Source organism: Hydra vulgaris, chromosome 02 (assembly GCF_038396675.1).
Source record: "Hydra vulgaris chromosome 02, alternate assembly HydraT2T_AEP".
Lineage (NCBI taxonomy): Eukaryota > Metazoa > Cnidaria > Hydrozoa > Anthoathecata > Hydridae > Hydra > Hydra vulgaris.
The window spans coordinates 61,159,789-61,177,209 of record NC_088921.1 but is presented as its reverse complement, the minus strand read 5'-3'; the positions used below and the strand labels follow the sequence as shown (position 1 = coordinate 61,177,209).

The following is a 17,421-nucleotide window of genomic DNA, read 5'->3' as shown; positions in this document are numbered from 1 at the left end:
GACTGGGATTGAGCTGGGATTACTGGGATTGGGTTCGGGCTGGGATTTGTTCTGGGTGCCAGATGGGTCCCATATAAATAAAATCTGGGTTTTTTCTGGGATCGGCATGGGCTTCCGTAAATGGTTTGCGGCTGGTTTGAATTGATGGAAGCGTGTATTTTCTAATCAAAGCTGTTTTTTTGGCATCGTTTTTATTAAAAAGTTTTGTTGAAATAAAATTACAAGGTTCTTTTAAAATGTCATATGCAGTAAGAATTTGGAGTAAATATACACAGGAACTTCATTTGGTTTTTTTATTGTATTTTTAAAAAAAAAAAAAATTTACATAATATGTAAATAAATTTAAAACTGATATGTAACATATCAGTTTTTAATTTATATTAAAAGTGTAAATATGAAGAAAAAAAAAAGTGGCATACTCTTAAACTTTTTAAATGCTGTAAATTTCATAGCCATGAATAATTTCAAGAGTATGTCAACGTTTACTTTTTTACAGACTTGTAAAATGTTTTTTTATGTGATAGACAAATGTTGAAAATTTTTCAAATTAGTTTATATGGTTGACTTACAGTTATGGCTCAGTCACTACGACCACTAGTTACGAAAACAAAATAAACTAATGTTAGTGTGTTTCGTTTTTAATTATCTTTTTCAAGCAAATCTCAATCAATCTCAATGTCACTTTACAAAATATGGTAAGGTTTTACTAAGTAACACTGTCATATCTAAACTTTACATGTTATTTACAAATGCATAAATGTTTTACGTTTTTCTTTAAGTTATATAATTTATAATATATTACTTATATTATAAATACTGTAGCTGATATTATAAGTTATAATATAAGGTTTTATATGAGAAAATGTTTAATGTATATTGTAAATTATTTGTAAATAATAGTAAGTAATCACAAAAATTATTAGGTGTTTTTCCGTTTAACTTTATTTGTTTGTACTAATAAAATATTTATCACGTTTTCTTTAAAAATATTTGCAGTAACAGTAAACCTAATCCAATAACTGACTATTTGAAAGACTTAGCAGAGTGGAAATATCTAGAAAAGTCACCATTTGAGGATAATAAAGGTCATAAGTTAATCGTAAAACTAGATGCAGTAATATGCGATGCCCCTGCAAGAGCATTTTTAAGGGTTTGAAATCTCATACTGCATATCATAGCTGTGAGTGATGTTTACAAAAAGGTCAATGGTTTGGAAAAATTGTTCTTCCTAATTTATCAGCTCCACTTAGAACTCTCAAAAGTTTTCATATGCAAGCAGATAAAAAGCATCACATTGATAAATTGATATTTAGATTGATTTTTAGGTTTATCATTTGGAATGGTTTCATCTTTTCCACTTGATTATATGAATAGTATGCTTAGGAGTAGTTAGAAGAATGATTAAGTGCATGGGAGTAAAAAAAATCAAAGTTTATCAAAAACATCATTAACAACCTTTTCTGAAAAACTAGTTTTATTTAAACATCATTTACCAAAAGAATTTTCACGCAAACCTCGCTTAATATGGGAATTTAAATACTGGGAAGCTACTGAATTATGTCAGTTTCTGTTATATACTGGTCCGGTAATTTTAAAAGGTACCTTGCCAAATGATGTTTATTTAAACTTCTTGGATTTATCTGTTGCTATACGTACTCTTTTGAGTCCATCACTTTGTGAAAATTATCTTGATTATGTTAAAAGTAGACCATTTTAAAAGTTACCATTTAAAATGGATTTCTAGTTATTCCTCAGATGCATCTATACTAACTTTAATAAAATTTTATGATATTTCTTTACTTGCTTTTTTTATATATTCTTATTTATTGCATTCTACTGTACCTTTTTTTTCATTACATTCTGGGTACCCAGAAGAAATAACTGGGTTCGAGTCCGGGTACCCGGCAACAAGTCCATATTTTAAAAAGTGGTATAAAATCTTGAAAAATCTCTAGGGTTACATTATTTTCACAAAATAATGTTGATTAATTTCACTAATTAAGTTTGCGTAATATATCAAGTTTCCTAATATTAAATAATAACTAATAGGTTGTTAATGTTTGGAATCACTTGCCGTCTTAACCGTCTAGGTTGTTAATGGTTGTTAATGCTTGGAATCACTTGCCGTCTTTAACTTTTTAAAAATCTTAATGATTTTCGCATTAACCTCGTTAATGCGAAAATCATCAAGAGCTTCAAAATTAAATCACACAAAAAAATGGTTATTGACTCCATAACACTCTTAGACTTATATCAAAAAGCTTATTGGTTAAAGTTAAAACTTAAAGAAATTTTGTTAATAATATTTCAACACAATTTAAAGTACCACTTAAACATATAGTTACAGTATTTAAGGTAATTGTTATTAAAATTTTCTTTCATGATATCCGGTGCCGGGTACTGCAGAATTACCGGGTCCCCAGGTCTGAACGGGGTACCAGGCACATTTAGTCAAGTCTTACTGGCCTCTAAAAAATCCAGAAAGTTTTTCTCAGGCAAAAAGTCGGTGTTTAGAGGCAGAGTTAAATTGACCTACTTATACTGCATGAATTTTGGCTAAAGCTGGTAACTGTTTTTTTTTTTATAATTATATAAATTTTATTTTGCATGCCTTATACATATGGTTAAAAAATAAAGTTGTATTGTGATATAAATATTTTTTTAAGTTATTAGTATTTAAATTTTAATCATGTCATTTCACATTAAAACTGATGAAACAAGTCTATAAAAGTCATTCCAAGTCAAGACAAACATTAATATTAAAAAATAATGTTGTTTTAGATTCACTTCCCGAGGCTTGTCAGAAAGCAATATTGGCTGAAGACACTTCGAACCTTGAAGTTGAAAATAACAAAAAACGAAGAAGGTGAGTTCCATAAAATTTTGTTAGTGTAGTCTACAAAAACTGTACTAAATATTCTTGAGGAACATAGCAGTTAGAAATAGTAAATAAGGAAGTAAGCAGAAAGTTTCCTTCCTGCCTCCTTGATCTTACAAAGAGAAAACATAGTAGTAGTCCAAATAAAAGTTAGTTCTTTTGTAACTAATAGTTGTAATTCCTGTCTTTTGAGACTTACAAACCTGCAATACCATACTACCATATCTTTATATATACATACTATATGTTTTATATATATGATATATTTATATTTACAATTATTTATACTTATATGTATATATGGCTATATGTTTATATATGCAGCAGTGTCTACTCAAATAATTTATTAGTTTCTTTAAATAATTTATAAAATATTTAGAATAAATGTTTTAAAAGCTGATAAAAGCGACACAAGCGAAGTTGACTCTGATAGCAGTGAAGAGTTTATTGAACAGTAATCTTTTGCATTAGCGATGTTAATGTTGATATTAACAAATACATATGTGTATATATATATATATATATATATATATATATATATATATATATATATATATATATATATATATATATATATATATATATATATATGCATTGTAATACATTGTAAAATTCAGCTTGCCCTCTTTCATTTGTTTTAATTTTGACCCTGAAATGGTCAAAATCAATACAATTCTAATTTGTGAGCAGAAATCTATAACTTTTTGGTGGGTTAGCATTGGTTTTTTTCGAACCAACAGGTCATGACTTTTTTTGGTATCTAAATTTATTTAGTAATTACATTTAATTATATCTAATATGTGTACTTAAAGCTATTATTTTCTAAAATTGAAAAAAAAATTTTTTTTCAGATAGTGTGAATGTCAATGAAACTACTCAAGATGCAAATAAAAAGCAAATTGAGGCAGAACTATCAAAGAGGTTTACTAATTCACAGGATCGTGATAGTGATTGTCGAAAAAAGGGAAAAATAGATTAAAAGGCGTCACAAAATAGTTCTTTGCAAAATAATAATTTTAAATAAAATTTTATTTAAAATTATTTTGAATTGATTTTCAAATTCATTTTTTCATTTGAGTTAAGCTTAGGTAACTTTTGCCCAACATTTTATATCTCAATTATTTATTGTATGTATGTATTTGCATATTTTATTTGCAATAAACTTGGTATACATAAAAATTGGGTTGGTAAGGGACTTCTGTGAACAGTATAATGGTAGCGTGTATTTTTTATCAAGAGCAGTTTCATCGGCATTGTTTTCAATAAAAGTTTTTGAAAAATAAGATAAGAAACACTTTTAAAAAGGTGTGGTGCCTCCACAGTTTATTGCGTCTATTTTACATATTGATCGATCTTTAATCCGTAATAAAAAAAGTGCATTTTGATAGCAATATTCAGACATTTGTTTAAGAAACAATTTGGTCTAAATGTTGAGTTTTTAGGTTTTAATATGTTTTTTAATTAATTATCACAGAATGTTTTATAATGTTTTTTAGAATATATTGTGAAATAAATTAAATATACAATCATAAAATGCTTCTTTGGTGCAATATAAAATTGAAAATTTAGTTTTGATATTAAATATTGCAAAAACTGGATGTTTGAATAATCATGAATGTTTTTGTATTTGCACTTGCTATAGTAAGTCAATTTTCAATGTGTTATTATATGGTATAGTCATATATAATATATTTATTTACAAAGTTATAAGAAAGATATCAAATTTTTTTGGCAATAAATTTTTTTAAATGTTATTATTGTATAAAACATTATTAAATTTTTTTAAGAGGTTCAATAGTACCTATATTTTGTTTTGATAGTTGGCTTGTGTTGATTTATGATTAAGAAATGTTAGTTTTTTACACATGAAAGTTATGTAAAATCTCCCATGAAATAGTTCATCTAAATCTAGTAAGTTTACACTTAATCTGACAACATTATTTTGAATATTTTTGTTTCAGAAAGTTCAGGAAAGATTTATTTTTCCCGAGCTTTAATATCTCAAACTATTAGTTTACTGAGTTTGATAAAATAAATAAAATTATTTCTGTATATCAAAAATATATAGAATTTGTAAGATATACAGGTTTTTCCTATTATTGACCTGGACTTCTGTGAATAGATAAATTCTGTGATTAGAAGATGGACTGTGAATTGCTAGGAAATGTGAATGGTATTATTATAGCACATTTTTAGATCAAGAATAATTTGTTTTACATTATTTTCATTAAAAGTTTATGAATTTATATGATAAAAAACTTTTTAAAAACTACATATATAGTAGTTTGACATGATTTGGAATATTTGAAGGATTTTTCACATAAACTTCATTTGGTAACTCAATGGTAGTTTGTTTTTATTTTTATTTTCATGTATCTGTCGACTAGTAGAATAATATTTACTAGTAATAATATATATATACATGGTAAAGTGTGTATGTTATTCATGCAATATTATTTCAGTAGTCAATTTTTAATAGTTTAATGTCAGCATGTATTGTCATCAATACATGCTGCCATTGTCACAATGTAGTAAAGTTTAAAAGTTATCTTTGTATAATGATTTTTTAAACCAATTTATTAGGGTGTTGTATATTTTTTAGAATTTGCTGTGAAATAAATTTAATATACAATCACATAATGTAACTCAAAGACAACATGGAATTAAACAACAAATTTTTGTTCACGATAACTTAAGTACGTTATGTTTGAATAATCATGAATATAGCTATTACATATATTAATATATATTACTCAACACTTGTTTATAATTGTAAATTTTAATTGTGAAAATGATTTTAATACAAAATTTATTGTGGTCAAACTACAAATGTTTTTAATTTTTTTCAATATGTTTAAATTATAACAAATAATTATTTTCAAGTAATAATGTTGCCTAAAACGATTATTGTTTAATTAGATATAATCAAAATGTTATTGATATTGATTACTTTTGCATTTATTAAGTTATGTAAAAGATATTAAACCCTCACCAACTGATTTAAGGGTTTGATGTTATGTTAACTCGAGTCAAGTTTTTAAATTTTAAATGGTAACATAGTAGTCATGTTGTATTACTGTTGTTTACAAGTCTATTTATGTCATACCTAATTAATAACATCAAACATTAACCGTAAAATAACTTGGTTTTAGATTCCCTGCAGGATGCCTGGTTAAAAGAAAAACTGAACAAACTTTAAAACTAGATGATGGCAACTGAAGAAGTTGAAACACCGTTATTCATGGTGCCATAGAGGCTTCAGTTCTCCAATATTTATTTTTGTGTTTTATTATATATGTTATGTTTATTTTGTTTTCTATTTATGTTATTTTTGTAACAACAAACTATGAGAATAATTAATTGTCCTGCCCTGGGTCTCTACTTCAATCTGGCTATGGGTATCTTAGTTATAACTCGTATATCGATTTATATACTGTATTGAGCTTGTGATTTGTACGTGTGTTTTTGTTTGCCTAGTGTTGGTTAGTTATTAGCAAGATATGGCATGGTATGGCACGCTGCATTGTACACTCTAAATAATATTATCAATAAATATTTTTATCTAAACTTTGTAAATATATATGCTATAAATATTATATTATTTAAATGTTTATCTTTAATTTTTAAAATTAGTGTAAAAGTGGATGAAAGTACTAAAGAAACGAAACGATAAACTTTAAAGCAGAATTTTGTCATGCGATTATGGTGGCGATATGAAAGAACTACTGTGGCAGAATATTACTATCATAAAACAGTTTGGCATCTAATCATTGTATTATAATAATTTTTTGTTGCTTAAAAATATTATGAAATTCAAATCTGTTTTTTCGATTGATTCGTAAAAATTATGTCAGACCAAATATTCATTTTGCCTAACACATTTTATTGCCCTGACGGTAAATTTAATATATAAAATGCGACGCTTTTTTATCAAAATATTGTCACATTTCCAGATAAAAAAATCTGCGTATAACAAACTATAAAAAATTGAGAAAACCCGAGGTAATTGAAAAAATATCTGGGTTCAATATGGGATTTGCCGTCAAAAACCCAGACTAATCCCAGATGAGACCCAGTTGGATCCCACTGACAGAATCACAATGGGTCCCAGCATTTTCACCAGTTGGGTCCCACCTGGGACCCAGTTGGAATGGTTAACTGGGTACTTTACCTTTTTTAGTCTTCATTGATCTGTCAAAAGGTTTCGATACTGTTCATCATAATATACTAATAAAAAATCTTGAACACTATGAAGTAAAAAAAAAAACTGGTTCAAAAGTTATTTGACCAATAGAAAACAATTTATTGTGTATGAATAAAAACAAACATTCCCGACTGCCGTAACTTGTGGGGTTCCCCAGGGCTCTATTTTAGGATCACTGTTGCTCCTAGTTTACATTAATCATTTAAATTTAGCAACAGACCTATTCAATTGTATTCTTTTTGCAGATGACTCCAATTTTTTTTATTCCCACAGAGATAATAATACACGAGATTTTTATTCCCACAGAGATAATTATTCCCACAGAGATAATAATACATTTCTCTTTCATTCATTGTTATTTATTTTATTGCAATATTGTATGGGCAAGTAAAAACAAAATTAAACTAATTGTAAGGGAGACCGGGGCTAGTTGGCTCTGTTTTTACTCTATGAGCTCTGCAGCCCTAACAGTACATTTTTTTTTTGAAAATATCAAAATGTAGTTTTAAAGAGTATGAATTAGGGTAACTTATAAAATATTCATTTACAAAAAAAATTCTTGGGGCCTTTCCGAAAAAAAAAAGTTAGCGCCAACTTATCCCACCACGGGGTAAGATGGCGCAAACTCTTCAAATGATTATTAATGCACTATTTAGTGCAAAATTATTAGAAATTTTTTTGCTATTAATTTTAGCAACAATCTACCCCAAAATTTAATATTACTTTTAGCTGCTATCAAATATTAGTCCGTATTAAAGCCAAAACGGTAGCCCACATTTTATCTGTGTTAAAAAAATTTAAAAAAATTTCTTTTTAATTTTTTGGTAAGAATAAATTTTTTCATTATTGTTAAAAATTAAAAAAAAAAAAAGTAATAATAATTTTATAAAAATATGTATTTTTTTCCATAGTAATTACTATGAGCCAACTTACCCCGTTAAAATTTTGCCAACTTACCCTGCTCGGCGTAGTTAAGGCAACTCAGTAAAATTTAAACCAAGAATTTCAACTAAATTCCTAACATCTATAACTTAGGTTTTGATTGAGATTAAATAAATTTGAATTCATTATTTTTTATGAAAACTATATCTGCTTGTATTTTTTTTTTGTTAATAAAAAAATACAAGCAGATATAGTTTTCATAAAAAATGTAAAGAGTTTTTGTAAAGAGTATATTTGAGGTATTTTGCGATTTTGCTCTGTCGGTTTGCATCAAATTGGCGTAAATGAAATTAAAAATATCCTTAATTTGGGCATGGTTATAGATCAAAGAGCTATAACAATTATAGAGTGTTTAAAGCTGATAATTTTATAAAAAACATGTTATTTTTACTCAAAATTACTATGTTACCCACTTATTAAGTAAAAGTACTCAAAAGAATGAAATGCTGGGAGCTCTTTTTCTTCTATTTTCTCAATGAACTTTCTATTGTTTAAATGTCTTTGCAATAATTAAGATATTTTCAGCACCAAGTAAGGTCTAAATTAAAAAATAGAGTCCAAGAACTTGAGATTTTACAGGTCTGGAAATTATAGCTAATGTTAACATTTTAAATAAACCGTAATTTTAGCTTAAATCACTCGATAAATTATTCAATTGGTGAATTCTTTTTTATGAAGCTTTTATATAGATACTTAAACCATATAAAGAAATTTACAATGGTATCTATAATACATCCTCAAACTAGTGGATTTGCAAAAATAGCTGCATATAATGCTTTTAACATAAAAATAAATAAGGGATTTGATGAAAGTCTAAAAGTATATACTTCAAGAAAATATAAGTATCAGTATATGCAGTTTCAAAACCAATTTCAAATTGAAAACGACAATAAGTTTGTAGTACTATATGGTCTTTTTGTTTTTTGTTGGGGGAAAAAAAGTTCATCAACAAAAACTGAGGTTATGCAAGAATTTTCATTTGAAAGATGGTACTGTTTAACAAAAGAGCAAAAAACAAATCATGCAATAAAAGATTGCTTTGGATGCCTAAATAACCTTAGGTTTCGATATATGTTATCAAAATTCCCGATTCAATGCAAGTCATATCAATCTGTTGCATTCAAAATGGTCTAAAACAAAAAGAACTAATGTTAAATGACATTACAAACACAATAATAACAAAACTTGATAAAGAATACCAAAACACGTTTCAAACAACATTTACAAAAACTTATTCCCAAATATTAAATTTAAAAATCAATTCCCCAAAAGAAATGCGCAAGCAAGAAAAACATTTAATTAAAGACACTGTAACGAATATTGAAAATCCATGGAAAGAAACCTCAGTTGTAAGGTAAATATATGTTTCTAAAGTTAAAAAGCAATAATAAATTTTTGAAAATATAATTTTAGTTATTTTTCATAACATTTAGCACATATGGAAATAATATTTCCCTTCAAACTAGAAATAAGCATCGCCTAGCTGCAAGTATGGAAACATTTGAGCAAGCAGAACAGCGATCTTATAAGTTTAGAGAAAAAGTAGATAAAGTAAACATTTCATATATTTATAATTGTTCACAAGTGTGTATAGGTACAATGGGCCACTGAGGCATCATAATAATTTGGGGTAAATTAAAAAAAAGTGTTTGTGTGAATGATAAAAGTGTGTGTGTGTGTGTGTGTGTGTGTGTGTGTGTGTGTGTGTATGTGTGTGTATGATATATACCAATATTTCATTCTTATATTCAAATTTTTTCATTTAATGATTCAAGTTTTATAATTACTAGTCTTAACTTTAAATCAAAATTTTTATAATCAAAGTACACACAATAATCTACAAAGGTTAACAAAAGCATTTTTGTAATGATAGGGTGTAATAAAACCTAAAAAACATGTTGGATCACCACATGCATATAAAGACCAACTGAATTTATGTCATTGAGGAGGTAAATCTTTATAAAAGTGGAGAAAAAATTAACTACTCTAGTCTCGCAAGAAAATATAATATAATTGATAGTGCAAGTAAAATGCCACGCAATGGTGGGCAGATCAAATAAACTTATTATATTGACACCATTTTCCTTTAGTAGTCAAAGAACTACTAAAGGAAAATGGTGTCAATATAATAAGTTTATTTGAGTTGAAAAGAAATATTGGAAAAGAAAATTTCGTTATTCGAAAAAAAAAACGAAAGTAAAATTATATTAAAATTATTTTTTTTAAAAATTTTTACGTTAATTCATAGGTTTACTTTATTTGTTATTTTGTATTTTTATATATTAGAGCGTGTTTTTTATTTCTAAATATTAAAGACCTTTAATTTATTTTAGCTAATTTTTGCAAAAAATAATACACTCAAATCTCTTTTTGTGCGGTAAATAGGGATCGCATAAAAGAAAACGCATAAAAAAAATCACATAAAACTTCAGGAGTACCAACAAAAAATAGTTTTCGAAACAATATTAAAACATTTTTTTATACGGTTAGATACGGACCGCATAAAAAAAATTAGCTTTAGAAAAAACACATGTGAGCATTTTTAAATATTTTATTTACATACTTATTTATTTTATACATATAAAACTTATCAAAATTCTCCTTCGTAGTCTGACAATGTAACGCAATTTGTGGTTGCATGTTCATAACAGTAACTATATAATGAAATATGTACATACATATTACACATTTTAATCGTTGAGATTGAAATTATTGCGCGTTCAAAAATTAAATTATATGAGATCGCACAAAAAAAATCGCATAAAACAAAACGCACAAATATGGTATCGCATAAAAAAGGACCGCATAAAAAGAGGTTTGAGTGTACTCACTAAATTAGTTATCAATAAAAAATAATTTTTTTTAATTATTTATTACAATTTAGAAAAAACATGTATTTATGTACTTCTGTACATACTGTATATATGTAAATCTACTTAAACTTTATATATTTTTTAGGCTAACGAATTGCAGAAAAACTGAATTCGTTTAAATCAAATCAAATGAAATCAAATTTAATCAACATATTTCACTTTAATAATAACTGTATATACATACAATCGTGCGGGACATTTACCAATAGTTATAAACTGATGACGTGTAAAGACGTATGATGGTATAAATTATAGCATAATAATAATAACTAGCAGAAAGCAACCCGTAATACGGGTTACGGTCGGTCTGTTAATTTATAGTGGCTGTTTTCCACAATTTAAAGTTGCGGTACCTTAACTAATACCCTGTAAGAAAAACTCCTTCAAATTAAAAAATTAAACTATCTGTAAAATTAAAATAAATTAATTTACCAATTATTTAACGTTATTTGAGTAATTTACAACTGACATAGGTCATATCAGTGTATGGCCGAACCATTTTCCTAGACATTACTAAGTTCAACACAATACGTTTTTAGTTACTGACACAAAATAATAACACTTCATCATGCCTTAAATTGACGAAAGATTAAAGCTAAATTCTTGTTATATTTTTTATAACATGAACTTTAATTAATAAGATTAATATGAAGTGAAGTAATTTATTTATGAGTTATTAATTTTTTGGTATCCCCTTGATACATGTTTCTTTAAAAAAGGAAATTGTCTTTAAAACGATAAATGCACACAACTAAATAAATTTATTATAAATAACTAAGCAATTGAGTACAAATACGTTTCAAACAAAAAAAAGTCGATTTACAATCAAACATGTGTATTAGGGTGGAGCGATTTTCATAGAAAAAAAAAAAGAGTTTAAAAACCAATATTACTGAGACACGAATAAATGTCTATTAATTATAAGATAAAAGTAAAAAAATATTTTTTGATTTTAATGAGATCTAGAGGGTCCTCTTTGGAATTTAAATTCTTGACAGGTCCTAATATTTTAGAATTTTTTTTTCTAAACCATATCAACGTTGGACTCAAAAAAAGCAGAAAAAAATGCTTGTTTTATAAATAATAATTTTATTAGAAAAATTTTTTAGTGAAAAAAATACTTGCAAAAATATACCTTAAAACCCACGTTTTGTTGAGGACGGGGGTTTTTGATGAAAAAAACAACTCTACTTTTTTAATTTTAATTTTTTAATAAAAACAAATATTATTTTCAAAATCAGTATATTATTTTGTTTCTCTTAAGTATCAAGTTAATATAGTTTAGAAAAAAAAATTTAAACAATATTGGGACCCATCAAAAGTTTAGAATCCAAAGGGGAACACCTCAAGAACTTATCTAAACTATAAAAAAAAAAGAGTAAGGTTCTTTTTTCACCAAAAGATATTAATTTGCTGCTCAGGCAAATCAAATTTCAAAAATTTTCAAAATCACTCTACCCTAATGTGTATTACAAATTGTAAAAAATATGTAAACTTTGATCTTTTATATTGCATTAATGCGTCACATGACAAACCTAAAATAAAAATTGTAACAGATAAGTAGACATAAAAGAAAAACAAAACAAACAAACTGGAAAACAATTTACCTGCTATTTGGTAGCCTGTTGTCATACTTAAACTGCTGTCATGATGCAACTTGTCGGTGTTGTTTTATGACGTTGGCTTTTAGTAAACTTTAGTTATATTTAAAAGACATTACAATAGATTTAAAATATTTTAATTAAAAAGAAAAAAAAAATGCTTCAAGGAGCCAAACTAAAAACATTAAAGATAAAAAATCAAATAGATATAAATAAATTGCATTTATATAGCTAAATAGTCTTGGCTTATAGTAAATTTTAAAAGCAGTGTTTTCAATAAATTAAACTACCAATTAATTATTTTTAACAAATAGAATGTAGCATCCTATTATGATGATTGGCTAGTGAATCAATTTAACTATATTTAAGTTTAATTGGTGAAAAACAAATAAAATTTTAATTAAAAAAGACAAAAACAAACCAAATACAAACAATAGTATATAATTAAAAAATAAAAAATTACAAATTAAAAAAAAAATAACAAAATTAAAAAAAAGTCACCAAAGAAAAAACGGCAACCAAAAAGTTATAAATATCTTCACTGATAGAAGACATTTACAATCTTTTGGTTGCTGTTTTTTCTTCGGTGTCTCCCAACACCCCGGTATGGATGAGCCCTCCATTTGAAAGATGGCTCATCCATACCGCCATTACTTCGCCACTTATTGAAGGATCTTTCCGAGAGAGGCCCTGGGTGTTGGGAGCGATATCTTTCATATTCCTCAAATGTTAACGACTCTAAAATTACAAATAGAAGGATATAATAAAATTTAAAAACATTTGCAATTTTTTAAAATCAAAATATAAAGCATAACCTCACCATTTTCACAGGATGAAGAGGATGCTAAAAATAAATTAAAAAAAAGTAAATTAAAAAAAGTTAAACTTGTGAGAAATTTAATTTTAATAAAAATATGAGTAAAATGCAAACAGTTTAAAAATGTCATATTTATAATAAATAATTCTTTCACCTATTGCACATATTTCTCCGTAAAAAATAAATAAAATTTAAAACACAGCCCTACCAGTTATGCTTCTACCAGACACTAAAGACAAAAAATATACCTCAGAATAATTGATAGAATTATATTTACGTATAAATAAATATTTAACTATAATTTTTTTTACCTATTCCCCTCATTTCTTCCATGAAGTTGTCTAAAGTAAGATAAAAGATAACTGAAGCTAAAACTAATTAAAACTAAACTAAAATTAACTATAAACTAAACCAAAACTAAAAAAAACTTTAAATTTTAATATCTGTACCTCAGGAGACAAAGGTCGGTTATCCAGTTTTTTGTGAAAATGAGTTATGTATGAGACCTTTTTAATTTTTTCAGTATCTACATAGGTATAAAGACTGTTTTCCTGCAACAATTTGAAACAAAGTTTGGTCAATATAAAGGGTCTGGTGTCCCCACAATGTTCAAAGGAAAAACGTCTGTAGTTCAGAAATGACTTTTCACTTTTTTTATTTAACTTTTTATTTTTGTCAAAATTATATTTCATGTGCCTCAAGACAAATTAAATAAGACAAATTAAATAAAACATAAATTTAACCATCAAGAATAAAAAAGCCAATAAAGACTAATTATTTTACTATTTACTCTCTCCTGGACAATTTCTAAAATGTGACAACTGACTTGGACTACTGAGTGTACAGATATAAATGCTTTATTTAACTATACTAATCACATAATTTATACTTAGTTTTTTTTCCAACTCTCCTAAAAGAAAAAAGAAAATAAAGCTTTAGTACTTGAAGTTTTGAAATTCCAGTTACAATACAAATAAACGAATTCCTATTAACAATTATCTAATAGCAAAAACACTGACTTATTTCAGTCTTCAATTCTGTGTCTAAACAATAAAAGCACTTAAATGTATAGACGTTAAAATATCTACTTAACTTTTTAAAAATAAATTCACTAATCTAATGCAACTAATACCTTTATTAGCTCTCTCTTGATCAACTAAAGAAAATAAATTTTAATTAAACTAACTTGAGGTAAAATAATAAGAAGCTGTCTTACTGAGAATTTTAAATTTCTTCTCTATTATTGACAATATAATTTTAAGTATTACCTTAGTTAAGCCCAAGAACTATAAGTTCTTGGGCTTATTGTATAAAAATATAAAAACCTACTGTTTTACTTTTAAGTTAACAACAATATTTTAAAAAACATTTTAGTTACTTTATAAAAAAATAAAAATCCTTTTAAATATACTACCTCTCTCTTCATTGTTGTCAACTAAACAGAAAAACAAACAAACAACTGATAGTAAATTTTCCCTTTGATAGTAGGTTATTAAATAGATTAAATAGATCAAAGATCTATAATCTGCTCTAATAGTCTACAACATTATCATTAAACTATAACTATTTTCGACAACCTGGTGTTATTTAACATTGATATATTTTTTTTCAAATGACAAAAATTATTAAAGTACATTATATAAACATAGAACAAATGTAGTGATAGTGGATTTATTCCAAAAATAGAAAGAACCTTTAGAAAAAAGCTTACTGCTTTTAAATCTACAAAAATTTCCAACTTACATTTTTTTATCTACATTTATATATAATAAAATATGAATTAATGAGTTACCATTATTTAAAGTTGATCCAGAAGCAACTAAAATAAATTATCAAATAAAAAGTTTATTTACATAATCTTGACAATAATGTTGAAATAAACAATATTTATTGCTTGAAAAGTTAAGTAACAAATGTAATTCAAGTATATTAAAATAAATGTACGAAGTTACCTGTTGTGGCTGGTGCAACTGAAGTTATAACTAAATAAAAAAATATTAAATAAAAAAGCTATTTTATCTATCTTATCTATTTTATCCTGATGATTATGTTTAAATAAACAATATTTATTGATTCCTTTTAAAATAAATTAAAAAACATTACTATTTGCTGTAAAATAAAATAAAAGACATTACTACCACTTGCACCAACTGATGATGCTACCACACCTAAATGACAAAATTTATTAAAATATTTAAAACATATTCAATGCTTTAAAAGAATATTCAAAAGAAGTTTTTAAATCTACAAAATCTAAGTCCTTACTGAGTTCTACCTGTCTGTCTAAAAATAAAAATTGAGATAAAATTATATACAATAAAATTGCTAATGCTACATTTGTACTCAAATAAAATCTAAATGATAAAACTTACTTAAGTCGCTGTCAGCTTGCCTGTCTAAAAAAAAATTTGTATTCTCATTAATCCTAATCTATAATCTATAAATAAACTTACTAATATAAACGATAAATAAACTTGAACTAATATAAACTATAAATAAACTACTATATACTATATAAACTAATATAAACTATAAATAAACTAATAAAACTATGTTACTAATATAAACTATAAATAAACTACTATACACTATATACTTACTAAAAAGGCCTTCAGCTCCTTCTAAAGGCTCTAAAAAAATGAAAAATACTTGCTTAAAATGATCTAAAAAGACTGAAGACAAAACTGAAACACTTTACTAAAAAAGAAACATTGTACTAAAAAAAATTTTTTTACCAGTCATTTTAGTTTTAACTTCTTCTAAAATAAAAAACAGAAAAATAAAAACAACGAACAACAAACAAATTTTAGTTTTTAAACAATGAACAACATCAGTTCCACATGAAACTAAAAATTTATCAGCTCTAATCGGCTGGAAAACCTTGCTTGAAGACCGCGTGGAGTAAAGAAACGCTTTTAGAAAAGCCTAGAAAGTTCTTTATTAAAAAAGAAAGTGAAACGACACTAACACTATTGAATTACAGTATTCATATTTAGAAGATTAGATAAATTACAGCATTCATGTTTAGATTGTACTATAAAAACTATTTTATCAGACATTTTATTTCTAACTTCTTCTAAAAAACGAAAACAGGCTATAAAAATTAGAATAATAAAAACAACCAACAACAAACAAACGATTATTTAAATTTTTGTTTTAAACAATGAACAACATCAACTCTTCTTGAGAATAAAAGTACATCATCTCGAATTCGTAAGCTGACTTAACTTGAAAGACCGCATTGAAAAAGAAACCGCGCATATAAAAGTCTAGAAACTTCTTAAAAACTAAGAAATAGTGTATTTTACAGAATACAGAACCGTAAATAACAATACGAACAATAGGCGAAACATTAGGCGTAACTATGCGCACTATTCATTACCGTATTCATATATAAGATGATAATAATAATAACAATAATGTTAATATATAGTAATAATAATATTAAAAAACAGTAATATAAAAAGTATAATCTGTATATATATTTTACTTTATATTTATCTATATATATAAAAGTGATAATCATTAATAATAATGCAAAATAAAAAATATAAAAATCATAATAATATTAATAACAAAAAATAAAGCAGGTAAAAAGAAGGAAAGAAAATGGAGAGAAGTTTAACGACTTGGAAGAAAAGTCAAAGAAGGAGAAGTCCTAAGAGAGTTTTGTTATGCACTAGTATTTTTTAAGTACCGTATTTTATAAGTAAATAGAAGTATTGAATATGCATTAAAGTATAATAAAAAAATTAAAAAAATAAAATTGTCATAAAAAACTAAGCAGGGCGATTGCGTAGAAAATAGTTTATTGTTTATTTATTATATGTTATATGGTTTAGTAACAATGCCACAAATTCTAGAGCCATATAAACTTTACAGGATGATGAAAATGAGGGTATTTGGTTGTGACTAAATGAACATTTATATATTTTTATACTTTATTTTTAGAGTTTTATATCTTTATTTTTATTTTATGAGTTTTATATTTTTATTTCTATTTTCTGGTTTTATATTGTTATTTATATTTTTTATTTTTATTTATGAGTTTTATACTTTTAGTATATTAAAAATTTAGTTATAGAGAATAGCTTATAGTTTTTATA

General features: G+C 25.8%; 2 long non-coding RNA genes across 4 annotated transcripts; one reads left to right on the top strand and one right to left on the bottom strand.

Annotated features, from left to right (window-relative positions):
- LOC136077080 (uncharacterized) lies at positions 1-6,696 on the top strand. 3 transcript variants are annotated; one of them, XR_010636812.1, is made up of 3 exons: positions 1-695; positions 2,782-2,866; positions 5,845-6,696. It is a non-coding gene; the product is annotated as an uncharacterized LOC136077080 (long non-coding RNA). The 3 variants fall into 3 exon arrangements; XR_010636811.1 differs by having other exon boundaries at positions 1-2,355; XR_010636810.1 differs by lacking the exon at positions 1-695 and having other exon boundaries at positions 2,362-2,866.
- Positions 6,697-12,305: 5,609 nt separating this feature from the next.
- LOC136076569 (uncharacterized) lies at positions 12,306-15,009 on the bottom strand. The gene is made up of 3 exons (XR_010636385.1): positions 13,319-15,009; positions 12,505-13,236; positions 12,306-12,432 (listed from the first exon to the last, which is right to left on the bottom strand). It is a non-coding gene; the product is annotated as an uncharacterized LOC136076569 (long non-coding RNA).
- Between the last annotated feature and the right edge of the window lie 2,412 nt (positions 15,010-17,421).